Source organism: Eurosta solidaginis, chromosome 2 (assembly GCF_040869045.1).
Source record: "Eurosta solidaginis isolate ZX-2024a chromosome 2, ASM4086904v1, whole genome shotgun sequence".
NCBI classification, from domain to species: Eukaryota; Metazoa; Arthropoda; class Insecta; order Diptera; family Tephritidae; genus Eurosta; species Eurosta solidaginis.
The window spans coordinates 114,704,758-114,730,282 of record NC_090320.1 but is presented as its reverse complement, the minus strand read 5'-3'; the positions used below and the strand labels follow the sequence as shown (position 1 = coordinate 114,730,282).

Here is a 25,525-nt window from a genome sequence, read left to right as displayed (position 1 = left end):
CATTAACTCCGGAGGTTATGCATGTGACAAATAACAAAGAAATTAAAGAAATTCTTCATAAATATCACAACGATCCTGTTTTTGGGGGCCACCCAGGAATAAATCAAACTTCAAGCAAAATAAGACAAAAATATTACTGGAATAGTATGAAAACTGATATAAGAAAGTATATCAAAAATTGCATTCATTGCAATAAAAATAAAACCAATAAACACATGAAAGAACGAATGACTATAACGGAGACACCACCAAAGGCTTTCAATATAGTACAAATTGATACAATAGGACCATTACCAAAATCGAAACATGGAAATGAATATGCGGTTACTATTATATGTGACCTAACCAAATATTTGGTTACAGTGCCCGTCCAAAGCAAACATGCAGTAGCAGTTGCTAAGGCTATATTCGAACATTTCATTCTAATTAATGGTTGTATGAAAACAATTATAACGGATATGGGAACGAATACAAAAATAGTTTATTTGAGGAATTGTGCAATCTCCTAAAAATATAGCGTAAAACCTCAATACCTTACCACCATCAAACTTTAGGTACTGTCGAACGCAGCCGTAGAACATTCAATGAATATGTGCGTTCCTACTTATCCATTGACAAAGACGACTGGGATGAGTACCTTAAATATTTTTCGTATTGTTACAATACAGCACCTTCAACAGTCCACAGCTATTGTCCTTTTGAATTGGTCTTTGGAAAGACACCTCTGACTTACGAATTTTTAAAAGAAAACGTAATCAGCCCAGTATATAATCATGAGGCTTATGATAAGGAAATTAAATATAGGTTACAGTTAGCACAGCAAAAAGCTAGGGAATTAGTACAGGAATCTAAGGAAAAACAAAAAATTAACTACGACAGAAATATTCAATATAAGGAAATAAATATAGGAGATTTAGTGTTAGTCAGAAATGAAGCAGGTCTTAAGTTAGATAGTAGGTATAAAGGACCCTTTAGAGTAGTAAATATAGATAAAAACAATAATTTTAACCTAAGTCCTTATAAGGTGGAAAGTACAGATAAAAATAATGAGTACACTATAAGCAATGAAAATAAGAAAATAGTAATACACAAAAACAGACTTAACTCATTTCATTCTTACTAAATGAATTTTTATAATACAAACCAATTATTCAGAAACTTATAGTCCACAAAATAAGTTTATCCATTGGAATAAAATCATAAACATAATGCTCAAGCTAAGTGTACTACAGCAAAGTAATAAAAAGAAAAATGCACCGCATGAATGAATGTACAAACAAACATTTGACAAAAGTAAAATATTTAATAGTCCACTTGAAAATGAAGTAAACAAACTCAAAACTTTGAAATCACTTGACACCAAGGAACAAAAAAAAAAAAGAGAAATGTAAGTAATAAACTCAAAAGCAATTAAATGTAATAGAATCCCTAACGTGATTCTTTTTGAAAACGGTGATGTAATGTAGCCAGAATAAATGCATTCATACATACATGTATACTTACAAAACACTTAGCACGCGTGGCTTTTGAGCTGCTCACTGATAACTTAAACAAAATGCAAACAACAAAAATTGTTGCTGCGTTTGCGTATTCAGGTGCACCAGCAAGTTCTCACGCTTCGCAACTATATGCATGGGTGTGTGAATGTGCATGCGCACGTTTGGCTACATACTGTTGTTAGGCTTAGAATCAAAGTATATAAGCAACATAGTAAATAAGTAGTACATAAGAATTTGTGTGTAATATTTCAGTATAAATAGACCGAAAATATTTTAATAAAGACATTCATTTATTTTCCTGATGCCGATTAACGGCATCACTCGAAACTTACTTTACCTTATTTTATTACACCCGTCAGGGTCATTTCGGGACTATTTCGGGAGCACTTGCGGACCCTTCAGGGATCCCTTCGGGACGATTTACGGAATCCCGTCAGGGTCATTACGTGACTTTTTCTGAACTATTTCAAGATCATTAGGGGACCCTTCTGAGATCATTTCAGGATCCGTCCGGGATCCCGTCAGTGTCATTTCGGAACATTTTTGGCACTATTCCTTGATCATTTGGGCATCCTTCCTGTATCATTTCTGGATGGCTTTCGGGATTCCCCCAGGGTTATTTCGGCACTTTTTCGGGATCATTTGGGGTTCTTCCGGCATAATTTCTGTATGGTTTTCGGGATCCGTCCGGTATCCCGTCAGTGATTTCCTCATCATTTCTGGATGGTTTTCGAGATCAGTCCGCGATCCCGTCAGGTCATTTCGGGACTATTTCGGAATCTTTTCGGGAACCTTCCGGGATAATTACTGTATGGTTTTCGGAACCCCGTCAGGGTAATTTCCGGACTTTTTCGGGGGTCATTTGGGGACCATTCCGGCATCATTTCTGTAGGGTTTTCCGGATCCGTCCTGGATTTCGTCAGGGTCATTTCGGGACTTTCTCGGGACTATTTCGGGATCAATTCTGGATAGTTTTCAGGATCCGTCCGGGACCCCGTCATTGTAATTTCGGGACTATTTCGGGATCATTTGGAAACCCCTCAGGCATCATTTCTGGATGGTTTTCGGGATTTGTCCGGGATCCCGTCGGGATCATTTCGGGACGATTTTGGTATCATTTTGGGACCCTTCCGGGATCATTTAAGGACTGCGAAAGCGGTAGTTCAGCACACATGCCTTTTTAATTTATGAGCTTTTATTGCCATGGATTTGCTACAAATTATTCGTAATTAAAATTCGGTATCTTTTATCTTTAATACCTAACACAGCTTTTTCGTTCTCTTTTTGAGCTTTTTAAGAATCCTGTAACGAACTCTTATAACTATAATTACATTTTTTGTAATATTTTAACCAACTAAATGCCCGAAAAAGCAAAACTATTTTCATCTAAAAAATTCTCTTTGGTTTTAGTTAATTGTAGTTTCACTCCTTTGCTCTATGAATAGTAATTCCTTGATATCAATTAATTTAACTTAAACACAAAATGTATTTTTTTAATTCGAAAAAACTGTATTGTACTATTCACGTAAGCGTGCCTTTCAGGTTATCAGCGCATTTAGTTATTTTTTTTACTCTATTACATAAATAAAATTCATTGACAAAAATGATTTTTAAACAGATAACTTGATAAGCAGTCTAACATGAATAGCCCATATATTTTATTTTCTCCTTGCGGACGGTGCCGCGGGTAAAGGCTAGTAATATTATAAATACGAAAGTTTGGAACTCCAGACGTTTGTCTCTGTGACTCAATCAAGCAGGAACGGCTGGACGGATTTAGATGCAATTTGGCACACATATAGCCAATAGTCTATACTTTTTGAAAAGGGGGAGGTCCCCGCCCCCTAGGAACAGTTATTATTTAATTATTGTATTTTTTTGTCTTTGTGACTGAATCACGCCAGAACGGCTACACGGATTTTAATGAAATTTGGGACACAGATAGACAATAGTCTACTGGCGAAATTTTCTTCTAAAATGGAAGGGGGGGGGGCGTCCCACGACCTTCGAACAATTACTTTTTAATAATTTTTACACATTATAACTTTACGTGTACTGACCTTAACCAATATTACAAACTTAATAGGTCAAATAAGTCGACGGCTTACAATATCCTTCCGGGAGCATTTCTTGATCCCCTCAGGGTCATTTCGCGACTATTCCGGGATAATTTGGGGACCCTTTCTGCATAATTTCTGGAAGGGTTTCGGGATCTCGTCGGGGTTATTTCGGGATCATTTGAGGACTCTTCCGGTATAATTTTTGGCTGATTTTCGGGATCCGTCCGGGTACCCGCAGGGTCATTTCGGGACTATTACGGGATCATTTTGGGACCCTCACGGGATCATTTCTGGATAGTTTTTGGGATCCCGTCGGGGTTATTTTGGGACTTTTTCGGCAGTATTCTGGGGTCGTTTGGGGATCCTTCAGGGATCATTTCTGGATGGTTTTCAGGATACGTCCAGGATCCCGTCAGGGCCATTTCGGGATTATTTCGGGACCATATGGGGACCCTTCCGGCATCATTTCTGGATGGTTTTTGGGATTGGTCCGGAAACCCGTCAGGGTCATTTCGGGACTATTTCGGGAACACTTGGGGACCCTTCAGGGATCCTTTCTGGACGGTTTACGAATCCCGTCGGGGCCATTTCGTGACTTTTTGTAGATTATTTCGGGTTCATTTTGGCCTCCCGGCATCAGTTCTGGATGGTTTTCGGGATCAATCTGGGATCCCGTCAGGGTCATTTCGGGATCATTTTGGGGACTCTTTAGGGATCATATCTGGATGGTTTCTGGGATCCGTCCGGGATTATTTCGGGACAATTTAGGGATCCTTCCGGGTTCAGTTCTGGTTGGCTTTCGGAATCCTTGAGGTATACCGCCGGGGTCATTTCGTGACTTTCTTCGGACTATTTCAAGATAACTTGGGGACCCTTCTGAGATCATTTCAGGATTCGTCCGGTATCCCGTCAGGGTCATTTCGGAAAATTTTTGGGACTATTCCAGATCATTTGGGGATCCTTCGCGTATCATTTCTGGATGGCTTTCGCGATCCCGTCAGGGTTATTTCTGCACTTTTTCGGGATCATTTGGGGTTCTTCCGGCATCATTTCTGAATGGTTTTCGGGATCCGTCCGGGATCTCATCAGAGTCATTTCGGGATCCCTTCAGGATAATTTCGGAACTTTTTCGGGATCAATTGGTGACCCCTCCGGATGGTTTTCGGGAAACGTCCTGGATTCCGTAAGGGTCATTTTGGGACTACTTCGGGATCATTCAGGGACCCTTCCGGCATTATTCCTGGAGAGTTTTCGCGATACGTCCGGGATCCCGTCAGGGTCATGTGGGGACCCCTCCGGCATCATTTCTGGATGGTTTTCGGGATTTGTCCGGGATCCCGTCGGAATCATTTCGGGACTATTTGGGTATCAGCTTGGGACCCTTCCGGGATCATTTAAGGACTGCGTAACCGGTAGTTCAGCACACATACCTTTTTAATTTATGAGCTTTTATGCCCATGGATTTGCTGCAAATTATTCGTAATTAAAATTCGGTATCTTTTATCTTTAATACCTAACACAGCTTTTTCGTTCTATTTTCCAGTTTTTTTAAGAATTCTGTAACGAACTGTTATAACCATATATATAATGTAAAATTTTAACCGACTATATACCCGAAAAAGCAAAACTATTTTCATCTAAAAAATTCTCTTTGGTTTTAGTTAATTGTAGTTTAATTTCTTTGTTCTATGTGTTTAAGGGATAGTTCCTTTACCTGGATACGGCTGCTGCGGTGATGGCGATGATGGTGATATGGCGCTTTGATGTTGGTGGCGGTGGCTCCTGTGATCGCTTAAAGTCACGGATTTTATAATCTTTTACGTTTTTTGTAAAATAGAGTTTGGCTAGACTTCCCTGAACAATTAGGCTTGCACTTATGCCAAAGAGTTAAAACACGATCTCATAAATTTGATATAATTCGAGGAATTGTATTTTATCTTTTCAATTTCTTTTTATAAAAAAAGTTGACACGAGAAAAAAAGGAAAGTCACAACCGGGCAGATCACAATTTGCGAGTTAATCTTTTAAAAACAAATGTCAACAAAAGATACATATGTATATACATACATACTCACACAACCCATTGTTGGGGTTGCCAGAGAGGTGAAGTATACGCAACTGTTATACTAAAATTTTTATGCGTGCTTAATGTGAGTCATGAGTACGACTCATGCAGAGAATTCACATACTTACGGCCCGATTATGTGCCCTTGACAAATTGTCAATAAGTTGCAAAGTAATCAAGATTTTTATCAAGTTGACAAATATTTCTATTCTGTGCATAGCTTGACAACTTTAAAAATCTCTACGACCTGTGCTTTTCACCATACTGTGGTGACCTAAATAAAGTAAACCGAAATCAGCTGTTTAGTGCAACAATCGCGAAATGGAATAAACGTAAGAATAAAAATTTGTTCATTATTTTTTGTAACAAATCAAATCATGGTTTTTTCAAGGAAATCAAAAGTGGAAGGTGCTACGCATGAGCAATCGGAGCGATATGTCTCATTTTATGCTGCTAACCCCGAAATGGGAATAGGAAAAAATAATCCGTGGGGTTTTTTCAGGATCATTTCAGCATGGCTTTGGAGACTCCCTCGGGGTCATTTGGGGCACATTCTGGGATAGTTTTGGGGACACCCTCGGGGTAATTTGGGGGACATTCCGGGATAGTTTTGGGGACTCCCTCGGGATAATTTGGGGGTCATTCTGGGATGGTTTTGGGGACTCCATCGGGTCGTCCCGGCGTCATTTAGTGGTCGTTCCGGGATGTTTTGAGGGCTCCCTCGGGGTCATTTTGGGGGACATTCTGGGATGGTTTTGGGGACTCCATCGGGGTCATTTGGGGGACATTCTGGGATGGTTTTGGAGACTCCTTCGGGGTGTTTTGGGGGACATTCCGGCATGGTTTTGGGGACTACATCGGGGTTATTTGGGGGACATTCTGGGATGGTTTTGGGTACTCTCTCGGGGTCATTTGGGGGTAATTCCGGGATAATTTTGGGGACTCTCGGGGTCATTTGCGGGACATTCTGGGATGGTTTTGGGAACTCCATCGGGTCCTCCCTTGGTCATTTGGGGGACATTCTGGGATGGTTTTGGGACTCCTTCGGGGTGTTTTGGGGGGACATTCCGGGATGATTTTGGGGACTACATCGGGGTTATTTGGGGGACATTCTGGGAAGGTTTTGGGTACTATCTCGGGGTCATTTGGGGATAATTGCGGGATAATTTTGGGGACTCTCTCGGGGCCATTGGGGGACATTCTGGGATGGTTTTGGGGACTCCATCGGGTCCTTCCGTGGTCTTTTGGGGGACATTCTGGAATGGTTTTGGGGACTCCCTCGGGGTATTTTGGGTGTCATTGGGGGATGGTTCGGATGACCACTAAATGACGCCGGGACGAACCGATGGAGTCCCCAAAACCATCTCCCAATGACCCCCAAAATGACCCCGAGGGAGTCCCCAAAACCATCCCAGAGTGTACCCCAAAATACCCCGGGAGGACCCGAGAGAGTCCCCAAAAAGGTCCAAGAACGACCCCCAAATGACGCCGAGAGAGTACCCAAAACCATCCCAGAATGTCCCCCAAATGACCCCGAGGTAGTCCCCAAAACCATTCCGGAATGTCCCCAAAATTACCCCCGGAGTAGACCATCCCGGAATGTCCTTTAAATTACCCCGAGGGAGAGTCCTCAAAACCATCTCCCAATGACCCCGAGGGAGTCCCCAAAACCATCCCAGAATGTCCCCCAAATGACCACGAGAGAACCCGATGGAGTCCCGAAAACCATCCCGGAATGTCCCCCAAATGACCCCGAGAGAGTCCCCAAAAAGATCCAAGAACGAACCTTAAATGACCTCGGGAGGACCCCGAGGGAGTCTCAGACACCATTCCGAAATTACTCCCAAAAACCCCAGGAGGATCTTCCCACAATAATAACAAAAGTAATAAATGTTCTTCCATTTTCTCTCGATCGCACAATAACAGAATTTTAATTTAAATTTATCCGTATAAATTAAATTATCAAGAGCGTTTGACTTATTGACAATTTGTCAGCGAAAAAGCTTTTTTTTTTACATAGAATAGCAATTACTTGTCAAACTTGACAAATAAGCAAGATGGTGAATTTGTCAAGTGCACAGAATAGGGCTCCTAACATTAATATAAAAAAGGGGTAGTCAAATACGTATTTGTACGTATATTTAATTCAGGATTTACTTATACGTAAGAGATACATGTAGATTTTTACATAAATTCAACCTTCAATTCACAATTCAATATTCTTAAGTCTAATTTATACAAAGTAAAGGGGTTGGTTGTTGCGACTACGACTGTCGCTCAAACATCGTCCCCGCCCTGTGCGCGTTCAGCGGCTAGAGCCTCTTGCAGCTCTTGAAGAGTCCGTAACGCATCTCGTAAGAGGAGGTCTGACACATTTCCCCTGAAGGTGGCAGTGTGCAGCCCTTGAGCGGTGCACCGTCGAGCGGCAGTAGATGCTGGTGGTGTGCGTCGGTAGCTGGACGAGACCGAGAGATAGCTGGGCGAGAACGGGGTCGCACGGTGGGGGCAGAGGGTACCTGAGGTGGTACTGCTTGGCGACAAGGCCGGGGTGCCTGGGTATGACGTGGGATGCTCGGGGTTGCATCCCGTGGATGCAGCAGCGAGTGGTGTCTTAATCCGCAAGTTCGGCAGCGATCATATGAGCTGTATTCATCGGTGGCATGCGATAGCGCCAAGCAATTCAAACAGAATTAATGCGCTCGCGCGAGTATCCATCGTTGTGACGGCTTCATCTTCTTAAAGACGCTGCAATTGCGAAGACCGTGGGTTTGTGCACATACGCGACATCGTCGATTTGCAGCGGCGGGCTGCGCGCGACCACTTCTGACCGCAAAGAATTTCGGGTAGCAGGTTGCGGAGCGCGATCCATGACAATGAAATGACAGTTGTACAAATATTTTAGGAGAGAGAACTGCTAAATGAAGAGGGTTTCAGATTGCTTCAGTCTACGAAGTGTGATACTGTTGCGACGGAAATGCGGTAGGAGTGGAAGAGGTGGTTCAGTGGTAGCTTGGTGGGCTTTCCGTGCTTGCCCTATCTAGGTTTCGCTTTGAGGGAGGAAACATAATTTTACAAGTGGGCGTTTGAGGGTGCCGGTTAGAGTGCGAACGTCGACAACGCGTATATGACCGTCTGGCCCTGAGTATAATTTTTCAATGCGTCCTAGACGCCACTCTGTCGGGGGGAGTGAGTCGTCGTGAATACAAACGTATTCACCGACTTCCGGTTCCGTTTGTGGATTTTTCCACTTTTGCCTTTTCTGCAGATTTTTTAGGTAATTTTCCATCGTTTGCTAAACTGATGATGGATGCTTTCTACCCTTTACCAACGGTTCATAAGGGACAAATCTGCATGATTCACTTCCGGGATTGCCAGGAGAGGACAGCCTCTGAGGAAGTGGCCGGGGTGAGAGCAGCGAATTCGGAGGGGTCTTGAGATAGAGGCTAAATCGGGCGAGAGTTTAAGACGGCCTCTATCCTCACTAAGAGAGTAGTGAATTCCTCAAAGGTGAAGGTATGAGTTCCTGCAGTCCTTTTAAAATGGAATTTGAAACTTTTTACTGCGGCCTCCCACAGACCACCCATACTGGGATCACCGGGGGGAATGACCTGCCACTTAACCCCAGCGGGTTAGGAGGTCAGAATATTCCCGCGGTAGGTATGCCTGTCGTAAGAGGCGACTAAAATATCAGATTCAAGGGGCTGTATAGCGTAACCCTTCAGGTTGCCAGCGCAATATATAGCTTCTCCAAACCCAATTGTCAACCTCACCTATCCGCGGCGAATCCTGTTTCACTAACAGACGAGGCTCTGGCGACCCCAAGCTCCTCATGGAACTTGGGGGTGGGGAGGGAGGGAATGACCTGAAGGTTTAATGTGGCCACATAAATCATTCCCGAAATGGTCGAGCTAGCACCTTAATGGTGCTGTGGTACCGGATCTGTATCCGGCAAAGGACCATTACATCGATAACACTCCCCAAAGCCTTCGGGGAGCAACCTTATCGCTACAACAACAACAACCTGCCACTTAATACCTTGAGGGGAGTATTTCTGGATGACTTCTTGGGAGGCAATTTTCAGAAAGTCGACAAATTCCTTTTCGGTTGCCCTTTTAGCTCCTATAAACGTTTTGCCATTGTCGCTCATCATTTTCGCTGGGTATCCGCGACGTCCGACGAATCGAGCGAACGCTGCGAGGAAAGCGTTAGTTGTTAGGTCAGAGCACAGCTCAAGGTGGACAGCTTTTGTAGAAAACATACAAAAACGACCACGTAACCTTTTAGTAGGGTGGGAGACCTTAGCATAGAGGCTTTTACGTGAAAAGGCCCCGCAAATTCAACACCGGTGATAGTAAAAGGCGGAGCATAAGTGCATCGTTTCGGGGGCAGCGCTGCCATGATTTGCGAGCGCATCTGCTGCTTATCGAGGGTACAGGTCTTGCATTGGTGTATGCATTTCTTTATAAGGGGTTTGACCGGGGGGATATTGACTTCCTGCTTTAGGCATTGTTGCAAGAAACGTGCCTCGGCTTGGAGAAATAGCTCATGCAGGAACTTAACATAGAGAGTAGAGTCGCGAATCGCGATTTTTCAGGGATGATGATAGGGTGTCCTTCATTATAGGCCAAGGTCGAATGGGCTAATCTCCCATTCAGCCGAAGCAGGTCATCTTTATCGGGAGATGGACTAAGCGCCGAGAGGGGGCTTCGTTTGTCTATCACCTTAGAGTTTTCTAAACACGCCTTTTCGTGGCCAAAGGAGCGGGTTTGCGTCAAGGCTATAATTTTACATTTCGCTTTATGGAGATCATCGTAAGAGAGAGTGGAGGACGCGGAACGTGTGCCTCCTGTTCGATGACTCAGGTTGCGGATGAATTTTAGTACATATGCCATTACCCTAAGGGCTCGTGAAAATGAGGAGAATCGGTCCAGGAAATCCGGTTCATCTTCCGTGGCGAGTAAAGCTTCGACTCGGCATACCTCCGGTGGGTTGGTGTTTCGGATAATGCCTTTTGGCCAGGCTTCCGGGGGCAAAGTCAGCCACTCAGGGCCATTTCACCATAACGGAGAGCTAACCAAGTCATTGGATTTACATCCTCTAGTGCCCATGTCCGCTGGGTTGTCGCGAGTGCCGACATGTCTCCATGACGCGTTTCCGACGAATTCCATTATTTCAGCGGTGCGGTTAGAGACAAAGGTCTTCCAAGTATGGGGGAGTTTTTCCAGCCATGCTAGAACTATTTCCGAGTCAGACCATAGTATTACTTTGGTAATAGCGAGGTTGAGGTTTGACTGGGCGACAGCGATTAGACGTGCATAGTTCTAACCTTGGCAGGCTGGAAGTGCAAAGGGGTGCAACTTTAACCTTGGAAACCAAGAGATGAGAGCAGGTACTGGTATCGTGAGTGGTCCTAACATATACATTGGCGCGGTATGCCTTTTCCGATGCGTCACAGAATCCATGCAGTTCTACTTGCTGGTTGGGGTTATAGTTGACCCATCGGGCTATCTTAATGTTTGAGATACCGTACACATTTGCGTTAATTGAGACCACTTTATGAGACGGAGGGGTTTAACTTCTTCATCCAAGTCGGTTCCGTCTATCCACAACTCTTGGAGGAAAATCTTTGCCTGAATAATTATCGGCGTAAGCCACACTGTGGGATCAAAAAAGTAAGAGATTTGTGTCGAGCAAGTTCTCTTTGTCGATATCCTTCAGAATGTTAGGGGGGTTGGCCGTTATTTTTCGTAATGTGAATCCTGCTGATCCGAGCGCTTGGATGACTTGAGAGAATATTATGGCTGCCAGAGAGAATATCATCGACATACGTTTCTTTGGTCAAGACAGGGCAGCTTCGGGGAGAGTCTTTTACATCTTTGGCCAGTTGGTGAAGGGTACGTATGGCAAGGTAGGGGGCACAGCTCACACCAAATGTAACTGTTTTCAGACGATAATATTTTATGGGGTCGCTCGAAGATGAGCGAAAGACGATCCTCTGATAATCTCTCTCGTCTTCGTGCATTATGATTTGACGATACATTTTTTCTACGTCTCCGTTAAAAACAAACTGGCATGTCCTCCATTTGAGAATAAGGAGAATCAGATCCGGTTGGAGGGTAGGCCCGGTATAGAGAACATCATTAAGAGAATATCCTGATGCCGATATTTTAGACGCGTTAAATACGACCCTTACCTCCGTGTTTTTTTTTCTAGGGTTTTATAACCGCATGATGGGGGAGATAAAACGAGGCGCATTTGCCTTCGATGAAGTCTTCATACATTATCATATAGTTCATTTAGATTTTCTCTTCTTGGGAGAGTTTTTCCCATCCCTAAAAATTGGATGAGGGCCAAGGGGCGTGAATTTGAAAATGGCATCGCGTCGCGGAAGCTAGGCTTAAGGGGAGCCTGAGCACATAACGTCCATTACCCGCGCGGGTAGTTGTGGCTGTGTAATAATTTTCACAAAATTCTCCTTCAGGAGTTTTGTCCTGAAGCTGGGTATTTCTTCCAATTCCCAAAACTTCCGGAGTAGGGAGCTTAGCTCGTTATTCGTTACCTCGTACACTTGTATAGAGTAGGAGGATACTTCGACGGGCGTCTTGCCGCTGATGATCCATCCAAATATCGTGTTCTGAGCTAACAGGTGGGGCGAGAGCTTTTCGACGCCTTCCTTAATTATTTGGGGGATTATGTCATTACCTAGAACAAGGTCTATTTGGGAAGGAGAGTGACAATTCGAATCCGCGAGGTTAAGGTGCGCCCATTTCGTTTGGAGTTCATTGGTGAGTTGGAAGTTGGGGAGCAGTTTTGTCAGCTGAGGTAATACTATTGGCTCCGCATTTAATTTTGCTAGCATAGGTATTGCATAATCTATCGCTCCTAGCAATCGGCTCGTTCATGGCGTAATTAGTGGAGTAGAATGTGGCTACCAATAAGCGATTATTTCTTAAGTTACGAGGCGGGTCATATAAATTGACCAAATTAGATAAGTCCTCACAGTGTATGTTATTATTAATGACATTATAAATAAAAAGTATCATATAGGGACTGCAAGCCCATTAGTTTCCGTCTACCAATATAAGAAGGAAGATTACCTTGCCACGGTAACTTTCTTAGAGCAAATTTCGTGAAAACTTTTTAAACTCTTTCGATTTTGTTTGAGTGGGTTTCATAGTATGGGCACCATATTAGAGAATAATACTCTGGTCTGCTTCGAACAAGAGATATGTAAAGAGCTTTTAAAGTGCAAGGATCTCTGAAATGTATTGAATTTCTTCTTATGAACCCTGTCATAGAAAAAGCTTTTGATACTATGAAGTAAATGTTAGCTTTGAGTCGAAAATAACACCCAAATCTTTCATTTCGGTATTTCTAGTTAGAGCACAATTGTCTATATCGTAACTAAATATTATGTTGTTAGACTTCCTAGAGAAGGTGAAAAGACAGCATTTATTGATGTTCAAAGTGCACCACTGATTAAGTGAATTGAGATCAACTTGTAACTTATGACTATCACTTGCGTCACGAACGGTACAAAAAAGTTTGACGTCATCCGCGAACATTAGGCACTTAGCGAATTTAAAGCAATTCGGTAGGTCGTTAATAAATAAAAGAAATAGCAGTGGTCCGCAGTGAGTACCCTGAGGTATACCTGACCACGCGTCGATAAATAGTCTTGAGGTTGTGTTCCCTAACTTAATAAATATTTTCCTGTTTGACAGAAAACTAGCAAAGAAATTAATGAGAATGCCACTAACTCCGTAATTTTTGTAAAATTATGGTATGACATACCTTATCGAAGGCTTTGGAAAAGTCTGTGTAAATCACATCAAGTTGTGCCTGCTTTCCGACTATACTATTCGTTAATAGCGTCAAGTTCGAACAGGTTGATCTTCCAGGAAAGAAGCCGTGTTGATCTTTAGAGATCAAATCCCGAACATGGTCAAATAACTTTAACAATTTGGCCAGTGTCCCCTGTATAACGATAGACCTATAATTACAAACATCATTACGATCACCAGACTTAAAGACCGGAACAATGTGACATAACTTCCACTATTCGAGAAAAGTACCCTTATTGATACAATCCTGGAAAAGCTGGGATATGGGATTAGCTAAAGTATAGCAGCAACGCTTGAAAAATACAGGCGCAAATCCCTCGGAGTCATGTTCGGAACTGGACTTTAGCGATGAAATAGCGGATAGTACATCCTCTTCGGCGATTGAAAAGGATGTTATAGAAGGTAAAGGTGTGGAATGAAATGTAGGCGATATAGGAATGCTATGATTCTCATAAACTTTCTGAAAAAATTTTGCAAACAAGTCGCAGGACTCGACATTATTGTCAGAGATAGCGCCATCATATTCCAAGTTCGTTGGGAATCCATTTGTTTTCCTTCTGGAATCTATAAATTTCCAAAATCCACTCGGATTGGACTTTAAATTCGTTTCAACGGTATACATATAGTGCTTAAATAAGAAGTTATAAAGATGATCATACTCCCTTCTTAAATGAATGAAGTTAAGACGATTGACTTCAGAATTATTTTTCTTGAACTTCTTAAAAGCCTTATTCTTTTTATTTCTCAAGTTAGAGAGTCTTAGATTGAACCAAGGTAGCTTGTTTTAAGCTGCGCATCTTTTTAGGGGAAAATTAGAGATGGCTTCCGAAAAAATGGAACACAATATCTCGTAAGAAGTATTAGGACAGCCCGAATTTTTCAGAAACTCCCAATCGGAAGAGTGCAAACAATTATAAATAGACTCATAATCGGCATTCATGTAATCACGCCGAGCTGGTGGTTCATCATTTACGGTATCGAAACTATGAAACATAATACTAAGAAAAATAGCCTTATGATGAAAACTATCATTCAAGATTGGAGATAGACATTCATGGCATGATACTTTTAAATTATTTATAAAAAATATTAGATCTAGGATTTTATTATTGTCGTTACGTTGCAGGAAACCATGAGAGAGCAAAGTGCTTACGACATAGATTTCGACGCTGGAGTTGAGATTATGTGGTATTAAGGTTTTATTATGATTTTCCCAAGAGATATTGGGTAGATTAAAGTCGCCTAAGAAAATAATTTCATCACCAGACTTTAGAGAATTTGCGATTGCAATCACATTTTCTAAATGTTTTACATACATTTCTATATCACTACCAGGAGGAATATAAGGTACTAAAAGAATTAATGATTTGTTGCTAGTAAATTTAACTCTAACGCAGATTTGATCTAACAACCCATCGGATAAATCAAAACTAATTATTGAATTTGCTCTTACAGCCAGTAAAACGCCACCACCCTTTTCGCGTCCAGTAGCTAGAACATCCCGATCCTTTCGGTACACATTATAGTGATCATCGAAGTATTCGCTTGAAGATATGGCACAGTTTAGCCAAGTTTCAGTAATAACCACGAAGTCATATTCATTCAATGATGCATCGCGACGAGTTTGGCCCGCTTTGGTGCGCATGCCACCAACGTTCTGATAGTATAAAGAGTATTTTGAGCTAATTGATACGTTCATATTTTGCGGCACCACAACATTTATGTTATTGTTGCTGCCTCTCCCCGCTTTTGAAAAAATGTAAGCGGCTGCACTGTTATATTGGCTGGCCAAATGTTAGAGCTTAAGAGCTTATCGCAAAGTAAGGTCCCAAGTTTAAAATTTACTCTTTTTAAAGAGTTTGTATCGATACCTCTTTTAATAAGCTCATTACAATATAAGTTTGATGATTTAATTGAGGTATGTTTGGAGACGTATTCCACTATATCATTAGCAGTGACTGACGGTTTAAACGAAGCCAAGTGTAACCATTTTATGGGAAAATCAACAGCAAGTTCTTCGCTTATATTGCATTGCGCTTTTCTCCCTATTTTTCTTAATGCTGAGATCGGCAGAGCTGGCATCAGCAGTATCGTTATCACTCTTGCATACATTTTTGTTATGACTGTTAAGAGCTTTAGAGGACGCAGCATTAGCAGTAGCAGCGAAAGCAGCACCGGCGGCAGCAGCATCAGAGTAACAGCGAGGTGAAACATTCGGTGTGTTAGACGAATTGGAGATAGCTTTAGACCACGCAGCATTAGCAGTAGCAACACCGGCGGCAGCAGCATCAGAGTAAGATCGAGGTGAAACACTCGGTGTGTTAGACGAATTGCAGATAGCGTTGACATTTGCATTTTTGGATCTTGGATTAGAAGAAGAATGGCTCTCTGTGACAGGCAACCCAGATGAACCATTTGACGGGAAATTAGCGATTTGCAATGTTGCCGATTTCGGTTCAATGACCTTCGCCTTAGAGCGCGTAACCATGGCGCCGTCTACAGTAAGAGAATTACTATTGTCCTCTTGCTGGCACTCACCGCAATTAAACAATTTCAAAAATTTGTCTAATGCACGGATATTTCTAAGAGCTTTATCGATTTTTGATTGAGAGAACACAATGACACAATTGTCACATCTAAACATTATATTTTTATTGTTTTTGAACAAATTTGAAGAACTTGCCGATATTTTAGCACATTTTAAATGAGTTTTAGACTTGCAAAAGCCACATTGAAAATGGTCGTCTTGCAAACATTGTGTATTACATTTTAGACACGTTTTCATTGTAAATAAAACTTGTAAAACGCGAAAATAGAAAAAAGACTTAGAGCGCGAAAGAACACGTCCGTCTGCTACGCTGACACTTTTTATTTGGCGGAAACTAGGGTCAGGGAACACAGTTTGTTGGGAGTTTGAACTACTTTCCCTCCCATGCCAGAGATTTCAAACTTAGAGGGTATATAAGGGAGTCTGATCCTGTCTTGGGCTCTTGTGGAGATAAAGCTTCTTTTAGATCCCTGATCTACGAGAGCTCTGAGTTTAAAAATCTTCCCTCTATGTTCTACCGGGACGATAGCCGTGGGTAAAATTATTTTGCAATCGGTTTCTGCGCAGAACGATTGCACTTGGCTTTTCTGCGAGCAGGAAGGTCCTCCATCCATAAGATCTGCTTGATTCGGGGTTTTATCGGATGAGTTAATAGGGTTTGTCTTTGTGGTTTGGGAGGTCGTCCTTTGCGCTCGGGAGGGTTGTCTCTTCGGCGTGGGTGAAGTGTCTTCATGAAACACTGAGTTGTGCCAATCTCGACATTGATTACAGGTTTGAGTGCTAGGACAATCTTTCAACATGTGTAACTGGGAGAGGCAATTGAAACACATATTGTTTTCTTTGACAAACTTCCTGCGGTCAGAGGTAAACAATATCTTACATTTGAAACAATTTATTAAGGGATGAGAGGAGGTTTTGCTCATTGAGCATTTGTACAGCGTCCGATGCTCTGTTATGTGAGACTGAGTCTGAGCTGTCGATCTATTCTGGAACGAATGTGACTGTTGGGGTTTAAATGGCAGCCTAGTTTGAGGAGTAGTGAACTTACTTTTACTTGGGCGTCATTGATCGACTCGTTTTACCACTTCGTATCGGGTAGTAAGAAACTGGTTCATTTGGGACCAGTTGGGGAGATCTTTACTGGAGGTTAGAGACTGTTCCCACAGGGTTACCGTGTTTTCCGGGAGTGTAGAGGTGACCAGATAGATGAGGATTGGATCCCAACTTTCTGTTGAAACTTGCTGGGTAGCGAGGATTTGGAGGCAATTATTTACGGATGATTGTAATTTCTGTATATCATCGCTATTTTCCATGGGAATTGGTTTTAAATTCATAAGAGTTTTTATTTGGTTGTCTGCCAAAATCCTGAAATTTTCATATCGCGACCTTAGGGCTTTCCACGCCAGTTCGAAATTGTCATCACTAAGCGAGAACTGTTTAACTATTTGGCCGGCTTTGCCTTGTGTTTTATACCGGAGGTGGTATAGTTTCTGGGCTTTTGTGAGTTTTGGGTGGTTAATATAGACCGCAGTGAACATGTCACGAAATGACGGCCATTGCTCATAACCCCCATAAAATACTTCTGTGTCACAAGGCGGGATTTTTAAGCCGAAACCTGTTCCATCTCTGGGAAGTGATGCGGTTGGGGCGGCTATGGGAGTGTTTGGTTGTTGCAGCAACATAAGTTAGTCCCCTTTCTGGGCTTTTTTCTCCTCATAGAGAATTAGACAGGACCGGTATTTATTAAACGCGACTGGTTTGAAGTCATCTGGGAGATCTTGATCTTCTGTCTCTAATACCGCGTCATTGGAGGTTTGGACCGGTCCCAAAACCTATCAATATTAGTATCTTTAATTTTTAGGGACGATTCCGTCTTTTCGTTAATCGGGGTGGACCTGAATCGAGCATAGTACGTGAAATTATCCGTTTCCGAGATGAATTTACTTGCCGTGAACATTTGCTTATTTTTTTTTTGTGATTTGACGTGTTTGGCGTAGATCTTTGGAACTGCCTGGGGATTTCTCATCGTCACTCATTATAGGGCTTTTTGATTGGTTTCTTTGAGGGACACCTAACATATAGTGAGCAAGCTACGGAGAGAGCCTGAGAGTGAGGGAGAGAGCCTGAGGGAGAGAGTGAGTTGACGACTTAAAGAAAACTTTATGACCGCAATGCAAATTTCACGACAAGAAAAATAAACTTTTTGAAATTATGTTTTTAATAACGCGAACCGTGAAAAAACAAAATTTTTCCTTCAATGGGATATATAATTCTTATATATTTGAGGGTGGTTTAAATATACGTAGAAAAAATTATATGAGATATATATATATATATACGCATTAAAAAGTATCTGGGGGGAATTATTATACTTTTTGATATGGGGAATTAATATGTGTGAGATATTCTTAAAATGTGTTAAATGTGTTTTTTATGTCTTTGGTGTGACTTAGGCGAGTCTTATCTAAACTTCGATTTGTTGGACTGTAAAGGAGCTTTGATGAGAGAAAGCTGAGTAGCTTATCGAAATTCTTATTGGACATTTATTTGTTTATTTATTTATTTCTTCTTACAGCTTATACTAAGCCTAGCTTATATCTATATATAGTAATTAATAAATAATATAAATTAAGTTATTTATATGAGTCTATTGACTGCCCAAATGGAGTGAGAGATAGGTAGCAGACGAATGATACCAACGCAAGGATTGTACCAGTTGTATCTGACGCTGTTAACGTATTTAAAGTGCGAAAGCAACATCTGAACGGCGATGCACTTATTAGGTTGAGTGCGTTACAGTATGCGCTTCGGCTACTTTTTGCATACGTGGGAAAGCTTCCTAGTGCCAGCGTAGAGTACTCGGGGTGTATGCAATGCTATTGGTGATTCGAAAGTTTGCCCACCTTGCACTAGAATGGCAGTGTTCTACAGTAATAGTATAATTTCTGTTTAAATTCCCTTATGTTACTAGATTTTACTTCATTTGGTAATTCATTGTAGAATTTTAGTCCTTTATAGTATAAATTACATTTGTCTGCTTCTGTTCTATAAGCTGGTAAGTTAAAATCATTCCTTCTACTTGTATTTACGGAATGAATATTTCTTACATATTTTATGTTACTTTTCAAATAATCAGGCAAGTTGCCTTCTATTATGTTTCTAATAAACTTCATCGTATGATAAACAGTATCTGTTTAATGCTTAGCCAATTTAAAGCGGCGAGCATATCTCTGATAGGTGTGTCATAGCGTTTCCTAAGAATAAATCGCATAGATCGATTCTGTTGCTTTTGCAGTTTGTAAATTTGGCTATCTCTCATAATGAAGAATAATGTTGGACAATATATGAAGTGAGGTTCGATTATCGATCTGTAAACCATTACCTTGTACCGTCTACTTAAGTCCTTGCAGGTTCTTTGCATGAAATATATCTTTTTGGCTATTTTTCCCAACAGTGAAATCGATGTGCTCACTAAAGTTGAGTTTATCATCGATTTTGATTCCTAAATACTTGAAAGTATTGACTTTGTCAATTGCTTCGCTGTTTATATTTAGAAGTGGTAATTCATTGTTTTGAAAATTCCTTATTGATATAACCATAAATTTTGTTTTGTTTATATTCAGTTTCAATCTATTCGAGCATAACCAATCATATACTCTGTTTAAGTCTTCTTGTAATTTTCTATATATTTCAGTGATATTATCTCCACTAAGCATCAACAATGTATCGTCAGCAAAGAGTTTAATATCACAGTACTTTAGAGAATTGGTTATATCGTTAAAATAGATATTAAACAGTATAGGTGCCAGGACATACCCTTTCGGAAGTCCAACAGGCACCTCTCTTTTTTCTGACAGGGATGATCCAATTACAGTTCTTTGACTTCTCTTCATGATAAAGTCTTGGAACCATTTTAGTTCAGTTTCAGTAACACCTATGCTACAAAGTTTTTTTAGCAATAAATTTTGATCTATAGTCTCAAAAGCACGTTTTAAGTCTAGGAAAACAGCTATTATATGTTTATTTCTGCTCAGATCTTCTTTCCAGTTAGCTAAAACAAGGTTGAAGGCACTTTCACAAGAATGTTTTTTCCGAAAACCTGATTGCTGCAGTATAATAACTTTATTATCATCTAGGTACTTCACTAGCTGGTTTTTAACTACAGTTTCCAGTATCTTTTCATCACACGCTAACGTGTTAATTGGTCTTATCTCATCAGCTCTTATAGTATTCCTGACTTTCTCTATTGGTACCACAATTGAAGTTTTCCATAGGTTAGGAACTACCCCTTTGCCTAGACTTTCATTTACAATTTGAGTATAAAAGTATCTCGTGTATGTTATAGAGTCCCTTATGACGCCTTCAGTTATTAGTTTTTTCCCTCCAATTTTATTTTTGAATGTACCATTTCTAGTATATCGCTTGCAGATACCTTCTGAAATTTGAAAGTAAGAGTGCTACTTTGAACTGCTACGCTGTTGTTATTAACTGGAATATTCGAGCTGATTTCGACTATAATGGCAATGAAATAGTTATTGAGCGACTCGGCTATTTCATTCTCCTGAGTATATAGTTGGTCGTCTATCAATATTTTATTTATTCCATTATATTCTTTGGACATACATATACTTTTCTCCAAACGCTTCCACATTGCCTTACTATCCCCAACATTATGTGTGATTCCTTGTTCCATATAACTGGCCTTTTTAATCTTTATAAGACGTTTATACCTGCGTTTTGTAAGGTTGTATTCATTCCATTCACCTGTTCTTCGAGATATTTTGTATAGATTGAATTTATATTTGTGTATATTCGCTAGTTCAGAGTCGTACCACTTGCTCACAGTGATTTCTTTAGAGTATGTTAATGTAGTCATTGCATTCGATAATGTATTGTTTAGGAATGAGACTTTGTTTTCGACACTGAGATTCTCAAATTCAGTGTAGTTAACCTGTCGTAATTGGTTGACAAGACTATCACATGCATAGTATTCCCAAGAAAATATAGTTTTTTAGCTCTCATTTGAAATTATCTATCTAACTTGACTTTGAACTGTATGGTTTCGTGATCAGAAATCTGATGCTCTTCCAATTTTTCACATGAGATGGATTCACTGTTCGTAAAGAGCAGATCTATCATTGTTTCGGTATTATCGGTCTTTCGGGTATAAAAATCTATTTTTTGTACCATAGCAAAATACCTAAAAGGGTCAACTAACTGCTTGCTATATGTCGTGCTTCTATTAAGATTTATGTTGTAATCCCCAATAAATATGATATTGTCGTGTGTAAGACAGTTGTTGTTTCGTTAGGGTATGCAATAAAGTCAGCATCACTCGCACTAGGCGAATGATAAACCAATCCTATTTGGTACTGGGGAAAGATGTTTTTGATTTTTATTATTATACACCAAATATTTTTGTTAATAGTAAACTATTAAACTATTAACTAAACTATTTTATACTCTATTGAGTCATGTATATATACTAAAACACCCCCTGTATGCCTGCTATGTGAATTACACCGTAAAGGTTTATATGTTGATATCTGTAACTCTTGGTTTGTTATTTCATCTGTGAAACAGCTTTCTGAACAAAGAATCAGATGTGGTTTCAGAAGTTCGGTAAGACGTTCTAGCTCACCTTTATTAGCAGCAATACTATTTATATTTAAATATACACAGTTCAATTCATGTAATGCTCATTGCTAAACGCGCACTTTATTTTTAACTGCGCGTGTTTTTTGTACGCTGGACAGTCTTTACTGAAAGCGTGATGATTGACATCTACGTCAATCACTTTCTTTTTTACCAGTTCACAACAGTTAACACATTTAATCGTACTTGATGCACATTCCTTGCTGTCGTGGGATCCAGCACATTTGCTACAAGCCACTTTATTTGTACAATCGCTTGCTTTGTTCTTATATCCCGCGCACTTAAAGCATCTCAAAACAATTACGTGTTCGTAAGCGACACAGGTATCCCACTCTATATACAGTCTTTTGCTGCAATATATTCTCGACTGTTATTGCGTCAGTTTCTACTAATGCAATATAACTTTCTTCCCTACTCGTATTTTCATACACCTTTCTAACTACAAACTCTTCCTGCACAAGAATCGTTCTCCTTCGTTAAACACTCTATTAACCGTTCATTGCTAATTTTTTCGGTTATACCAACTATCTTAACTATCTTTTTTATCTCACTTTTATTTTTTGTTTTCTCCGCTTCGTAATCTTTTCCTATAGTTTCTTATACTTTCTGACGGACTTGTTCACAAGCTTCCTTGTTTCTACATTCCACTATTATAGCCCCTTTATTTATATTTTTAACATTTCTGACAAGGCCATCTGTGGGCTCAACAACTTTCTTTAAAGCTTCATTAGTTTCCTTCACTTTCTTTTTTTGATTTTTCGGTTTAATAACGATTGTGTTCTCATTTGTTTTAACGGCCTGAGCAAATGTCAACTTAGTGTTAACGTTCTCACTAGCTGTCTTTAAGTTACTAATAACTTGATTACTCTTGTGGAATTGATTAGCTATATCCTTTACAATTTCATGAGCAGAGTGTGACCTCGCAGATCTGTTTTGTGTCCTGTACCACCGTTCCGCCAATTCTAGAAATCTCGAACCTAGCTTCTTTGGTGGGTAGTCGCAAGAGCTTTTGTACCCGAGATGAGGTAAACGATTTTTGTGAGCCTTGGTCCACCAGAGATCGAATATTGTGGTATTCACCATCACAATAAATGGGTATTATTGCAGTTGGGAGTAGCGTTGTTACATGGGTGCTTGAAAAATGTGACGAAACTTTACTCGCGTTATTTTGAGATGGATTTTGTTCGGTTGTTGTTGTTGTTTTGTTCGGTGGTTGAGGGTGTTACATTTTTGAACAACAAGGTCTTTCACCGTCAATTTGATGCTGCTACCTGACTTGTTGTCCTCTGGGGTTTCGAGTTTTGTCCTGAGCTTTGTGTATTCCGCGGGAAATGCAGGAGGGAATGGTGTCTTTTTTGGCAATACACGCACGAGAAACTGCTATGGCAATTGTTGCTTCAGTGGGAATTCGACAGACAGTTATCGCAGTAACCGTGTTCTCTAACGTATTTTAAGCGATCAGGTACGGATAACGCCTTAAATTTTATGCAGGTTTTCATTGCGAGTCGGGAGTTGCATAGTTTGCAAGAGATTGCCTGGTCTGATTCTGCATGAAAATTTTGAGTTCTGTTTTTATTTACAAATGTAGAATTTTGAATTGGCGCTTTGGGAGTGAAATTCTAGTGAGGGGGTTTTGCATTCCCCGGCCGATAGGTATGCAATCTTTCTACAACTTCGTATCGGCTTGGAGAAATTTGTTCATATTTGCCCACAGAGGTAGTTTTTTCCGTGAGGTAAGTGATTGTTCCCAGAGAGAGAGATGAACAGAGATACACAAGAATGGGGTCCCAATCGCTGGTTGAGATTCATTGTTTTGAGAGCGTCGACAAGCAATTATTGATTGTGGATTGTAATTTTTGTATTTGTTCACCATTTTCCGAATATATTGGAGAAGGATTCAATAAAGTTTTCAGCTGAGTATCTACTAATATTCTGCGATTTTCATACCTAGACTCGTAGCTATGATACTTTTTTAGGGTGTCCCAGGCGAGTTCACAATTTTCATTGGTGAGAGGGAATTGCTTGACGATCTGTCCCGCCTGGCTTCTTCTTTTCTGTCGCAGGTGATAGAGTTTTTGCGTTTCTGAGAGTTGTGGATGATTTTTGTAGACTGCGGTGGACATATCTCTGAACTCAGGCCATTCTTCATATCTACCGTGAAAAATTCGCATGGAGGGACTTTGACAAACATTCCTTGGGCGTTTGCGTTTTGGCCTGCATTTTGGGGGGTATCAGGGGTTGTTTGAGGCTGTGATTCCGCCTGTAGCATTTGCAATGCTTCCAAAATTTGAGTTTTGCATAACTCGTAACTCTCTGAGCATTTGCTATATTTTTTCTCGACTGACCCACTAGATTAGGCATATTTTGCCGATCGAGACACTGCTCTTAATGCGTATACCAGAGAGTCCCATAATTTGTGGAGTTGCTGTATTTTTACGTTGATCAAAACTGGGGTTAGATCATTTATAAGGGTTGACGACATTTAGAGTTGAATGCTTCAAGCATATTGCTTTCGAAAATAAAGTCTTGTAGACTTTGATCAGCTTCCAAATCACCGTTTTTGGTCATTTTTTAATATGAAAAACTTGATTTATTGTTTCGGAATTGGAAAAAACAATTTTTTTGATAGGGTCTAATTTATATATATGTAGGTAGTTTGTAAGCGTGAGAAAGAGGGTGGAGCTTACGTATTATAATTTACTTATATAAACATACTTGAAAAAAAAATAACATTTTTTATTCAAGTAAAAAGTTACTTGTCCTATTTGGTGGTGAGCCACAACTATACCAAATTAATGTGGGAGAAAAAGGTGGTGGGTTATTGTGTATGTTTGTATTTAATGAGCTGCAAGCTGCACATCCATGTTACTAGCGATAGAGAAGTGAGCGAGAACAATTGATTGCAGTAAATGCAAATCTGGGTAGGGATTTTTTTTGTGCGTTTGTATGTCCGTTTGTATGTTTCTTTAAAGCCGGCAGTGACTTTATTTTATTAAAGTGGATCTCCCGAAAAACGTACTTTAGACTGTTTACAATTATTGGGGTTTTTTTTTGTGAGTTGTTATGTATTTATATATATCTTTATCTATATATATTTTTTGAGCTGATAAGTGCAATTAAATTAAAATTTGAGGGGGATGTTGTATTTTTTTAGGAAAACGTATTGGCATTCACAGCCAAAACTTTGAGATTGTAGTTATCGCTATCGAAAAGTGGGTATATTATGTATTGAAATAATTATGCACAAGAATATGAACATGATAAAATGAGAGCAGATAGCCGGAGATATATTACGTATATATATTTGTAGCGGTTTTTTGTTTTCAGAGAATTTTTAGTGAGAGAGAGAGTGTGTTTGACATGTGTTGTGATATTGGGGATACACCGCAAGTGAGAATTTTGTGTTTCTTATTACGGCAATTAAAGTCCAAAAACTTAACAATACCGCGTATGAAGCCGCTACTTATTTATATACGTGTATATGTATATTGAGACTTACCGAAGTTCTGGATAATACCTGACTTTAAATTTTTTTGGGGGCTGTACCTCCTGTGTGCGTGGCTATATATCCTCAGAAATTTGTGTTTGTTGATGTATTTGTTGTATAATGTATTTGTTGTATATCGATGTGGAAAATACTTGTTAACAAATATTATACAAACTGTGACGTTGTTGTTGTTTTTTTGAAATGCTTTCGATATAATAATTTCTATATTTTTTTTCTAAGACGGTAAGTTCACTTTTTTTGTCGTAGTTTGAAGCTATTTATTATTGCAGCGAATGTAAGTATACGTATTTATTAAATACTTTTATTTCATTTTCTATGGAGGAAGGTATTTCTTTTCCAACTTTTT

The 25,525-nt window shown here is 40.1% G+C and overlaps 1 protein-coding gene across 6 annotated transcripts in view; it reads left to right on the top strand.

The window, feature by feature from the left end:
• The window catches only part of LOC137240175 (protoheme IX farnesyltransferase, mitochondrial-like), a 367,290-nt gene that overhangs the window by 42,159 nt on the left and 299,606 nt on the right, over positions 1 to 25,525 (top strand). The window contains exon 2 of one of the 6 annotated variants that reach the window (XR_010949622.1): positions 5,259 to 5,567. The exons of the other annotated variants lie outside the window; for them this stretch is intronic. The gene's annotated coding sequence lies outside the window, so the exon portion shown is untranslated. Of the gene's footprint in view, positions 1 to 5,258; positions 5,568 to 25,525 lie in introns of those variants that run through there. 6 annotated transcript variants of the gene reach the window in all.